At 41.2% G+C, this 9,987-nt stretch overlaps 1 protein-coding gene across 1 annotated transcript in view; it reads left to right on the plus strand.

The window, feature by feature from the left end:
* LOC146612886 (tripartite motif-containing protein 16-like) overlaps nt 1-9,987 on the plus strand; it is a 65,320-nt gene that overhangs the window by 38,509 nt on the left and 16,824 nt on the right. The gene's annotated exons all lie outside the window — the stretch shown is intronic.

A 9,987-nucleotide genomic window follows, 5' to 3' on the forward strand; every position in this document is an offset into this window, starting at 1 on the left:
GAGAAAGTGCCTTTATAGAAGATTTATTTAGAAGATTAAGATAAAGGAGGCAGGGAGGGAAAGCTTCTGTTTTCTGCACTGTGCCACAGTTCGCTGTCTGCTTCGGCTCTCTGACCCTCACTCCGGGGCTACAGACAGTCCTCTGCCGCCTGTGGTGCTCCTCACCTCCGTCTGCACCCACAGACTTCCCGAGGTGGAGGCAGGCCGGCAGGGACTTTGAGAGATGGGCTTTACTTTCAAAAATACCCCTTTATCAGGGTCTAACCCTACAAGACCATCGTGCCTCCCCCACAATCCTCACCTCATGTTAAAATGTATATTTTTCAACTGAATTATATTTGGGTTCAAGAAAATGATGAAGTTTTTAAAATAACTTTGTAATGTTCTAATAAACAGTCTTAACTCGAACTAAATCAGCTCAAATCTCACAGATGTCAGTGTTATTCACAAAGCATGGAAACATAGTTGTTAGTTTTGAATGCAGCCACAGCAGGCAAACTATGGCTGCATGCTCCAAAGAACAGGAGCACAGTAACTGAACACACTCTTAGCACACTTACATCTGATTTTGGGAACAGTTAACAGATCTGAACCTGATGACCTGAGAGGTTTAACTGGGTCAAAGGTCGAGAGCCAATTGAGAACTGTCCAGTTAAACCAACTAAATGATGAAACCTTTGATTTAAAATGTCATGATCAACAGTATCAAAGGCAGCAATGAGATCAAATAGAACTAAGACTGAAACTCTGAGTCCCTAATAATCTTCAGATCACTGATGACTTTAGTTGGGTTGATTCTGTGCAATGACTGGCTGTGAAACCTGACTGGTACTTATCTGCTATGGCACTGTGAGATTTTCAGTTTAATCTACAACAATGACAAACATTTACTTGCAGCGTGAAGCTGGCAGCAGCTACCTGAATGATTTGTACTCTGAACTTTCCTAATAAGAGTATCAGAGCTCGAGAGTAACTTACACTTTCATTTTTCACGTTTGTACAGTTAGTTGTAAATTTCACTCCCATATGAGGACATGCTCAGAGTGGACTATATTTGCTCAGATGTGTTTTCCTGTCATCACATTATTAACCTTTTTCCTCAGTGACCCTTTGTTCCTCAAGATCTCCCCCTAACATGAAGTGTGAGGAAGAGGAGGGCCTGTATGACCAGCAGGTCTCCAACCAGGAGAGGAACTCCAGTCTGGACCAGGAGGGCCCAGATCCTCCACAGATCAAAGAGGAAGAGGAGGAACTCTGCATCAGCGATGACGTAGAAAAGATTGTACTCAAACAGGAGGATGAAGGCCTCATCTGGACTGAAGAAGAGCAGCTCAGACAGCTGGATAACATCTGGAAACCTGAAATGAACTTACACAGCAGGGGTATGTAAAACCGTAATGGTCTTACCTAAAAATTAATATGACTTTAATTCATTCAATAAAGATATTTTGGAAACACATCAGAGTTCTTCAAGGCCAGTGTTTAAATAAACTCAGCTGATTGTTAGTCGAGGTTTTCTGAGAGCTTCGCTGCTTTTTATCCCCATATTTTAATCCTACTTTTAAATTTCCCCTTCTGTCTGATGTTTGTCTTATCATTTACATAAACATCTTTCCAACAGTAATTGGTGGACAAACTGTGATTGGTGCATAGAAATTTACTAACGTGTTAGAAGTGAGTGCATGAAATCTTATTTTAACAGTTTCCAGGTCTGGGTAAATGATATGATGATATTTCGGATGATATTTTGATTAAACTCTGTTGTAGAGTTGGAAATGGACAGCTGTAGACACCACTGCCGAGTAGTCATTCTTGTTATACTTCTATATTTATCTAAGACAAGTAATTTTGTCCATTTGTCACCTCAGCTTTCCCACAACAGCATGAATGTGAGGAGGAACTGGTTTTTGGGGACCAGGAGAGAAACTTCAGCCTCGACCAGGAGGATCCGGAGCTTCCACAGATAAAAGAGGAAGAGGAGGAACCTTGCACCAGTCAGGACGTAGATCAGCTTGTAGTGAAGCAGGAGACTGAAGGCATTATTATCTTCATGGTGGCTCCTACTTATGAGGAAAGTGAGCCAGAGCTGGACAGTGAACATCTCCTTTCTTCCAGCTCTCCTGAACCAGAGAGCAGAGATCAGCAAGACAACTTTCCTGTGTCAGAGAGTCAGCGTAAAACTGACACAAGTAAAAAGTTTGTGAAATGTGAGATTTGTGGAAAAACCTTTGAGTACAGATCCAAACTAACGAGACATATGAGGGTTCACACAGGTGAGAAGCCACATTCTTGCAGCACCTGCGGAAAAAGATTCAGCCTGATGATAAACTTGAAAACTCACATGAGAATCCACACAGGTGAGAAGCTTCATTCAGAGGATACAGTTACAAAGACACATGAGGATTCACACTAGTTAAAAGTGGGAGAACTGTCAGATGAAGCAGTCCACTGAGAAGCCAGATCAGAGCAGATCAGATGACCTCCTTCCTTAAAAAACTCTGTATTGTTTATTGTATGTAGGGGTGGGAGATATAGCCTCAAAATAATATTTCAAGAAACTTACATTTAAAAAAAATAATGTACATTTTATCAGCTCGGCAGGCAGCAGCATTTATATGTGTAAGTAAATGATGGATTTTCCATCTTTCTCTTCCAGTGAGCTGCTGTCACTGATGACAGCTTAGCTAATTCAAAGTGTGAAAATGTGGCCACCTCAAGGTGCTTGATATTGTAAGGTAAAGACCCAACAATAATACAATGAAAACAGAGAAAACCCAAACAGTCATATGACCCCCTATTAGCAAGCGTTTTGGCGACAGTGGGAAGGAAAAACTCCTTTTTAACAGGAAGAAACCTCCAGCAGAACCAGGCTCAGGGAGGGACCCCCATCTGCAACAAGGAAAGTTTTAAGTCTAATCTTAAAAGCTGAAGGCTCTGCCTCCCATTCTACCTTTAAATACTCTATGAACAACATTATAGTGCAATGTTAGTGACACGGCATACATGAAATATGAGCACATAAGTATCCTCAGGGGTGTTTTTCCTGGAAGTTTTAAGAAAAGTGTATTACAAGTGCTTACACTCTAGCTTAATATCTAAAACAACCTTGTAATGCGGAGCCTGCACAATTCTGTCATATAAGGAAAAGAAATTCTACCTGGTTTGTTTCATCTTGGGTCGAGCTTTTTAACCTCCTGCTTTTCCACCGTGTAGCACATCAGTAATTTCCATCCACTGACTGCTCTTGCTGTTATATGAAATGTAACTCGCGAGTGCTCCAGTGATGCATGGTTGAATCATTTGTTTACCTTTGGGTCGCACATCACTGCTGCTAGTATCTCCTGCTCACGTGCCTTCACAGCCCGGTTGTACTCAAGTGTGTTTTTGCTTAAAGTGTTGTAACAGGTTTGCTTTTTTCACTTTCAGTGGGAAAAGTTTTCTTGCATATTTTGCGAACATTCAGCTACCAAACTGTGACTGGAGCCCGACATATGGCTCTGGCTGTGAGACATGACTGGGGTTGACTCATTGGGGTGAATGCAAACACATGATGTTCCTCTAAACACACTTTTTTGTAAACATTTATACCAGTATTATTGCAGATCATATGATATGTCACAGCCCTAATTCTGTTTGTTGCATATTCCATTAAAACCTGTAATGAAGATGAAACACGTATTTACATTCATTTGATGTGATATTTGTATCGTGTTGAGCTGTGGAGGTGACAAAAAAGTTGCTGAGATGTTTTATTTTTTTGTTTAGTGGAGAGGTTTTACTCCACAGAGTCAAAGCTGGAAAGAAACACACATGAGACCAAACATTTTGTGATTTAATCTTGATTTTCATGAAGACTGAATTTCAGCATGTGCTCATCCTGTTGATTCGTATGTTGGTGTTGGTTATGTGTCTTAAAAGTGAAATAAAGATTTCTTTAAAACTTCTTGTGGCTTTTTTTTTTTAAGGCACAATCTTTACAACATGAAACAACGTCTGTGAAGCACATTTTGTACAGTGGGCAGGGAGACTTGCCCATCACTGTGGTGGTGGGGTGGATGAGATTTGCCTGCGGTCACTTAAGGCTCTGTATGTTGTGGGTCTGTCCTGGTTGTCCTGCTCAAACATTGTATGGAAGTTGAGGTCAGTGCCTTCAGACCGGCCAACTATGGTGGTAATCATGGTCCCCTGTTTTATGAAGGGAGTGTAGAGGGTATGTTTGCACTTCAGGCCTCCCTAGGAAGGTCTATATCTGTAGTCACTTTCACTGTTTTCTTATTGCTGTTTCAAATTGTTGTTTCTGTTTGTAGCCTTTTTATTGAAGGATTTTGGTTTATATTATTAATATGTGCATTTGTTGTTATTAATAATATTTGCTTCACTCTCCATTTGATGTGTTTTTGGTATGTTATACTTTTAATTGTTCTATGATTATGTTTATGTGTGGTTTATAATTATATTTAAGTTCTGGGTTTTTTTATGAATAAAAGTGACTTAACTTGTCAGAGATATGAGACTTTGGACATTTCCCCTTCTGTCTTATTCTCAGTGTCTTGTCTCCATGTTTATTTACCTCTGTGTTGCTATCTTTGTGTCTCTGTCTCTTTCTCTTCCCCTGTTCAGTGGGATTTAAGACTTCCAACAAATAATTTCAAAGGGTCAATTAAATTTTAATAAAACCATTTTACTCAACACTGCACTCGAATTTTAGCATTTTTTTTACTCAGTCATAAAAAGATTCATCTTAAAATATGTTTTAGATACATTTTTATTACTTTTTTCTTTCTTTCTTTCTTTTCTTGTTGTTGTCCCGTTTCGTTTTTTAGCCATCAGAATTATTGTCTGAAGGCCAAAAAAGATGCCCAACTAACTTAATTTACCAAATGGACCATCACGGCCTTGCCATATTGGTCCATTTGATCAACCTTTGTTATTATTTATTTATTTTAATTTATTTTCAGTTGTTACAGATAGGACAGACATGACTGGGGGATAGGAAGGAAGGAAGGAAGGAAGGAAGGAAGAAAAGGGGAAGAGGGACAGTGAGAAAGGGCACTTAAAAAATATCTCCCAGGTCACCTGTTGAGAGAAGAAAATAAGAGAAAACAAGCAAAAAAGAGAGCAACATAATAACACAACACCATTGCAATAATCTAGCTAAGTGTAAATAACAGTAAATATTAAATACTGAATGTGATTGTGCAGCACGCAAGATTGACATCGCATAATGTGGTTTGAGGTAGCAGCCAAGAAAGGTGTAGCTTGTGTGTGTGAACACCTGTGTGGATGAGTGCTCGTCTATTCAAAAGGCTTCTCCATGTAACGATCTGCTGGTGTGGGGAGCCACAGCCTCGTCCCCCAGGGCATGAAGCAGGCATGGAGGAGATCCAGGCCCCAGACATCCAGAGGCCCCCAGAGTGCGAGCGCCCAAAGAGGACCACCGGAGGGGCAACCGTGCCACCTTCCTGGGAAGAGCTGAGGAGAACCCCAGATGAGGGGTCACCCAACAGCCACAGAGCAGAAGCCAGAGGGGGCTGCAGTGACGTACACGCGGGCTCTGCCGGCAGTCAGCTGTGCCAGAGTGAATCGAGCCCCCGCAAGGGGCCCGACCGAGCCACGGGCACCAGGCCCCACCAAGCAGCCGTACCGGGGAGTGAGCTGGTACAGACCTGAGCGTCCAGCCCTGGACACCAAGTATGCACCGATGTCTGAGGGCATCAGCCACCAGCAGGGAGTGTGGTGAGGGGAAATAAGCCTCCATACCTTGGAGGGCCTGAGATGTTCCAAGGGGGTGGAGTGTAAGACCCGAGCTGACATATAGACACAGACGAATAGGCGCACACAGACCTAAACATGCATTCCCACCCTCATGCACACATATACAAATACTCGGCGCTCATCCAACCTGGATACAGACACAAAGAGTATTTTAAACTATTCTGTAAATTCTTGGAAAGTGGTCTTTTTTGGGGGGGACCTCTGCTACTACCAGAGGTTGTCTGCACCACACCAGGGCCTGTGCTGCTAGCATAAACCAACTGAGCCTCACCAGGGCCTGTACTGCCGGCTGGACCCATAGGCACCACATCACGGCCTGTGCTGCTAGCATAAACCAACTGAGCCTCACCAGGGCCTGTACTGCCGGCTGGACCCATCTGCACCACCCCAGGGCCTGTGCTGCTGGCTGGGGCCGTCTGCAGCACACCAGGGCCTTTGCTGCCGGCTGAACAAACTGCATCTGTGTTGCTAGTGCAAGACATCAGCACCACACCAAGGCCTGTGCTGCTCGAAAAGCTTATCTGCAATACATCGGGCGCTGTGCTGTTGATTGAAGCCTTCTACACCACATTGGTGAATGTGCTAGCAGAAGCCCTCTGCTAGCAAGCCACCAGGACCCGAACTTTTGGCTGGAGCCTTACTTGCCATCCTAGGTTTGTGCAGCCTATTTAATTCAGCATCAACAATCATTGTGTTTTGGATAATGGCTTTTTTAATAACTTTACTTTGCTTATTGGCCGTGGGGGACTTTTGGACTCTCAATTTTTCTAAGATGAGAACATTTAACAGTGACCCCATTCTGCGAGACATGGTTCCCAGATCTACATGCGTCACTGCTGCTATACATCCTGTACAATTTCCAATGTATTTGGAACAGGACATTAATCATTTTGAACTACAGAAAGATTTACCTCATCTTCAAAACCTTCTTGCTTTGTACAATTACAAAATTAGTTACGAAAAATCCTGCTTTGTGTCAACATTTCACACGTCAAAATCAATAAGTACAAAGCAGAGACTTCTGATCGTCTTACTACTGCTCTTATCTGGTAATGTGCAACCTAACCCAGGCCCTGAGCTGCAATGTAGCCAGACACCATCTGAATTTAAATCCTCACCTGGGCTGAAGATAGTTCATCTTAATGTGCGCAGTTTGTTACCCAAGATGGATATGATCAAGATCTGGGTTCAATCAACAGATGCAGATATTGTCCTCATTTCTGAAACTTGGTTGTCTAAATATATATCTGATGAACATGTTAGCATGGCTGGCTACAATATCTATCGCACCGATAGGTTTAAGAAAGGTGGTGGTGTTGCTGCTTATGTTAAGTCAAAATTTGATGCTACAATAGTTCTATCAGAATCAATTTGCAAACAATTGGAATTTTTGGCTCTGAATGTGAATGTTGCAAAGGGTCTTTGCATAACAGTTGCTTGTTGCTATCGACCCCCTTCTGCCTCCACAGAAGCTCTGCGTTCTTTAAACCTTTTGCTGTCCAGACTAAATTATGGGGAGCTTGTTCTAGCTGGTGACTTTAACTGGGATTGGCTCAAAACTGTTTCAGATGATTTTAAATCTTTCTGTGATTCTATCAGTCTTACCCAGCTGGTCAATTTACCCACTCGGCCGAATCTCAAAAGCCCCGAAAAGTCTACCTTGATTGACTTGATTTTGACAAATGTTCCTCATAAATTTTCATCTTTGGGTGTCTTTTGTAACGACTTAAGTGACCACTGTGTTGTTGCTGCTATTAGAAATACTAAAGTGGCCAAGTCACAACATGGTATTATTTTTAAAAGAACTCTTAAACATTTTAATGAGCAAGCATTTTATCATGATTTGTCAAATTATGACTGGAAGAAAATAGGATTGATCCCTGATGTAGAATTAGCGTGGGCATTCTTTAAGGATGGGTTTATGCAAATTGTGAATAAACATGCTCCATTAAGAAGATATAGGATAAAAGGTCGTGAAAACCCCTGGTTCTCCCAAGAGCTGGCAGATATCATTCATGAGCGTAATCTGGCTTGGGCCAAAGCGAGGAAAACAGGCTACCCCAGTGATTGGCTTCTTTTCAGACAACTAAGAAACAGATGTACTTCCTCTATTAAGAAAGCTAAAACAGAATATTATCTGTCTGTCACCACTGAGAACCTAAATAATCCACAGAAGTTCTGGAAAATCATTAAGTCTCTTTCAGTGAGTAAAAGCTCCCACGCTCTACCCACCTATGTTTTTAAGGATTCTGTTCCTGTTTATGATAGGAAGGAGATTATGAATTGTTTTAACAAGCACTTTATATCTTCTGGCTCTTTGTTTGACTCTCTGAACCCAGTCTCTGTAAAATCTGGCACAAACCTTCCGGTGTACACTGGTCAGCCATTTAACTTTGTTCCTTTCTCTGTGCAGGAGGTCTGTAAAGCTCTTAAACTGTTAGATCCTAGAAAATCTCCAGGGCCAGACTTACTAGATCCTTACTTCTTGAAACTGGCAGCTGATTTTGTAGCAGAGCCTCTCACAACACTTTTCAACCTCACACTGGATACGAATAAAATTCCCTCAGTATGGAAATCAGCTTTTGTTGTTCCTCTATTAAAAGGGGGCGACCCAGCAGTGTTAACTAATTACAGACCAATATCTAATCTATCTGTGCTGGCTAAAGTTCTTGAAGCTCTTGTGTGTGAGCAGTTAAAGGAGTTTTTGCACATCAATGCCATTTTATCTGAATATCAATCAGGCTTTAGGAAGAATCACAGTACTATCACAGCTGCAATTAGAGTGGTAAATGATATTACTATTGCACTTGATAAAAAACAACACTGTGCATCCCTTTTTATTGATTTGTCAAAAGCATTTGACACTGTTGATCATTGTATTTTAAAACTTAGACTCTTCCAGTCAGGACTCTCTGAGAGAGCAGTGGCATGGTTCTCAAACTACCTCAGTAACAGGACTCAGTGCATTAAATCTGACGGTCTATGTTCTGACTTTGTTACAGTGCACAACGGAGTGCCACAGGGTTCTGTATTAGGTCCCCTTCTATTTATCATTTACGTAAACAATCTTAGTCTACATGTGCCAGATGCAAACTTGCACTTCTATGCTGATGATACAGTTATTTACAGCTGTGGTTCAACTCTTGTCCAAGCCATCGACTCCTTGCAGAAAGCCTTTTCTGCTGTCCAGCACTCATTACATCAGCTTAAACTTGTTCTCAACGCAGACAAAACAAAGCTCATGTTGTTTTCTAAATCAAGGAGACGAGCCCAAACAATCCCATCAGTAACCACTCTTGAAGGTAATAAAATAGAGTTGGTTCACACCTATAAATATCTGGGAATCTTAATTGATGACTCGCTTACCTTCAAACCACATGTAGAGAATCTTGTGAAAAACCTGAAGTTAAAACTGAGATTTTATTTTCAAAATAAGTTGTGTTTCTCTTTTAATACAAAGAAGCGGCTTGTTGCTGCAACATTCTTGCCTGTGCTGGATTATGGTGATATTCTATATATGAATGCTTCTGCTCAATGTCTTCGAATGGTTGATTCTGTGTGTCGTGCTTCTCTGAGGTTCATCACTAACCGTAAATTTCAGACTCACCACTGTGAGTTATACTCTCAGGTAGGATGGCCTGCTTTGGTAAGTCGGAGGAACTCTCATTTATACAGTTTTATATATAAGGCGATACTTGGGTTGCTGCCTTCTTATATATGTTCCCTGCTTGTAATGAAACATGCTGGTCGGTATTCTCTTCGTCCGCATGGTTACTTGTTGCTTTCTGTTCCATTTGCCCGAACTGAACTTGGTAAAAGAGCTTTTGTCCATTTAGCACCCTTGGCCTGGAACAAACTGCAGAAGGAATGGAAAATGACTGAATTCATTTCATTAAGTGATTTTAAATCTAAACTACGAATCCTTGAGGCCAAGTCCATAACATGCAACTGTTTCAATTAGATTGATTGTCATTTTAACTGACTTTTTATTTTATTTGAATTTTATTGAATTTTATTTTTTATTTTATTCTGTATTCTTTCACTTATTGTTGCATGTGTGTTGTTGCTGCCTGTGTTTGAGTAATTTCTGTAACTGTGAGACATCTGCTGCTGCCTATCTTGGCCAGGTCTCCCTTGAAAAAGAGGTTTTTAATCTCAATGGGATCTTCCTGGTTAAATAAAGGTTAATAAATAAATAAATAAATAAAAAAT

The sequence above is a fragment of the Diplotaxodon limnothrissa genome, linkage group LG18 (assembly GCF_057381915.1).
Source record: "Diplotaxodon limnothrissa isolate DT_005_m linkage group LG18, D_limnothrissa_male_GT1.1, whole genome shotgun sequence".
In the NCBI taxonomy this organism is placed as follows: Eukaryota; Metazoa; Chordata; class Actinopteri; order Cichliformes; family Cichlidae; genus Diplotaxodon; species Diplotaxodon limnothrissa.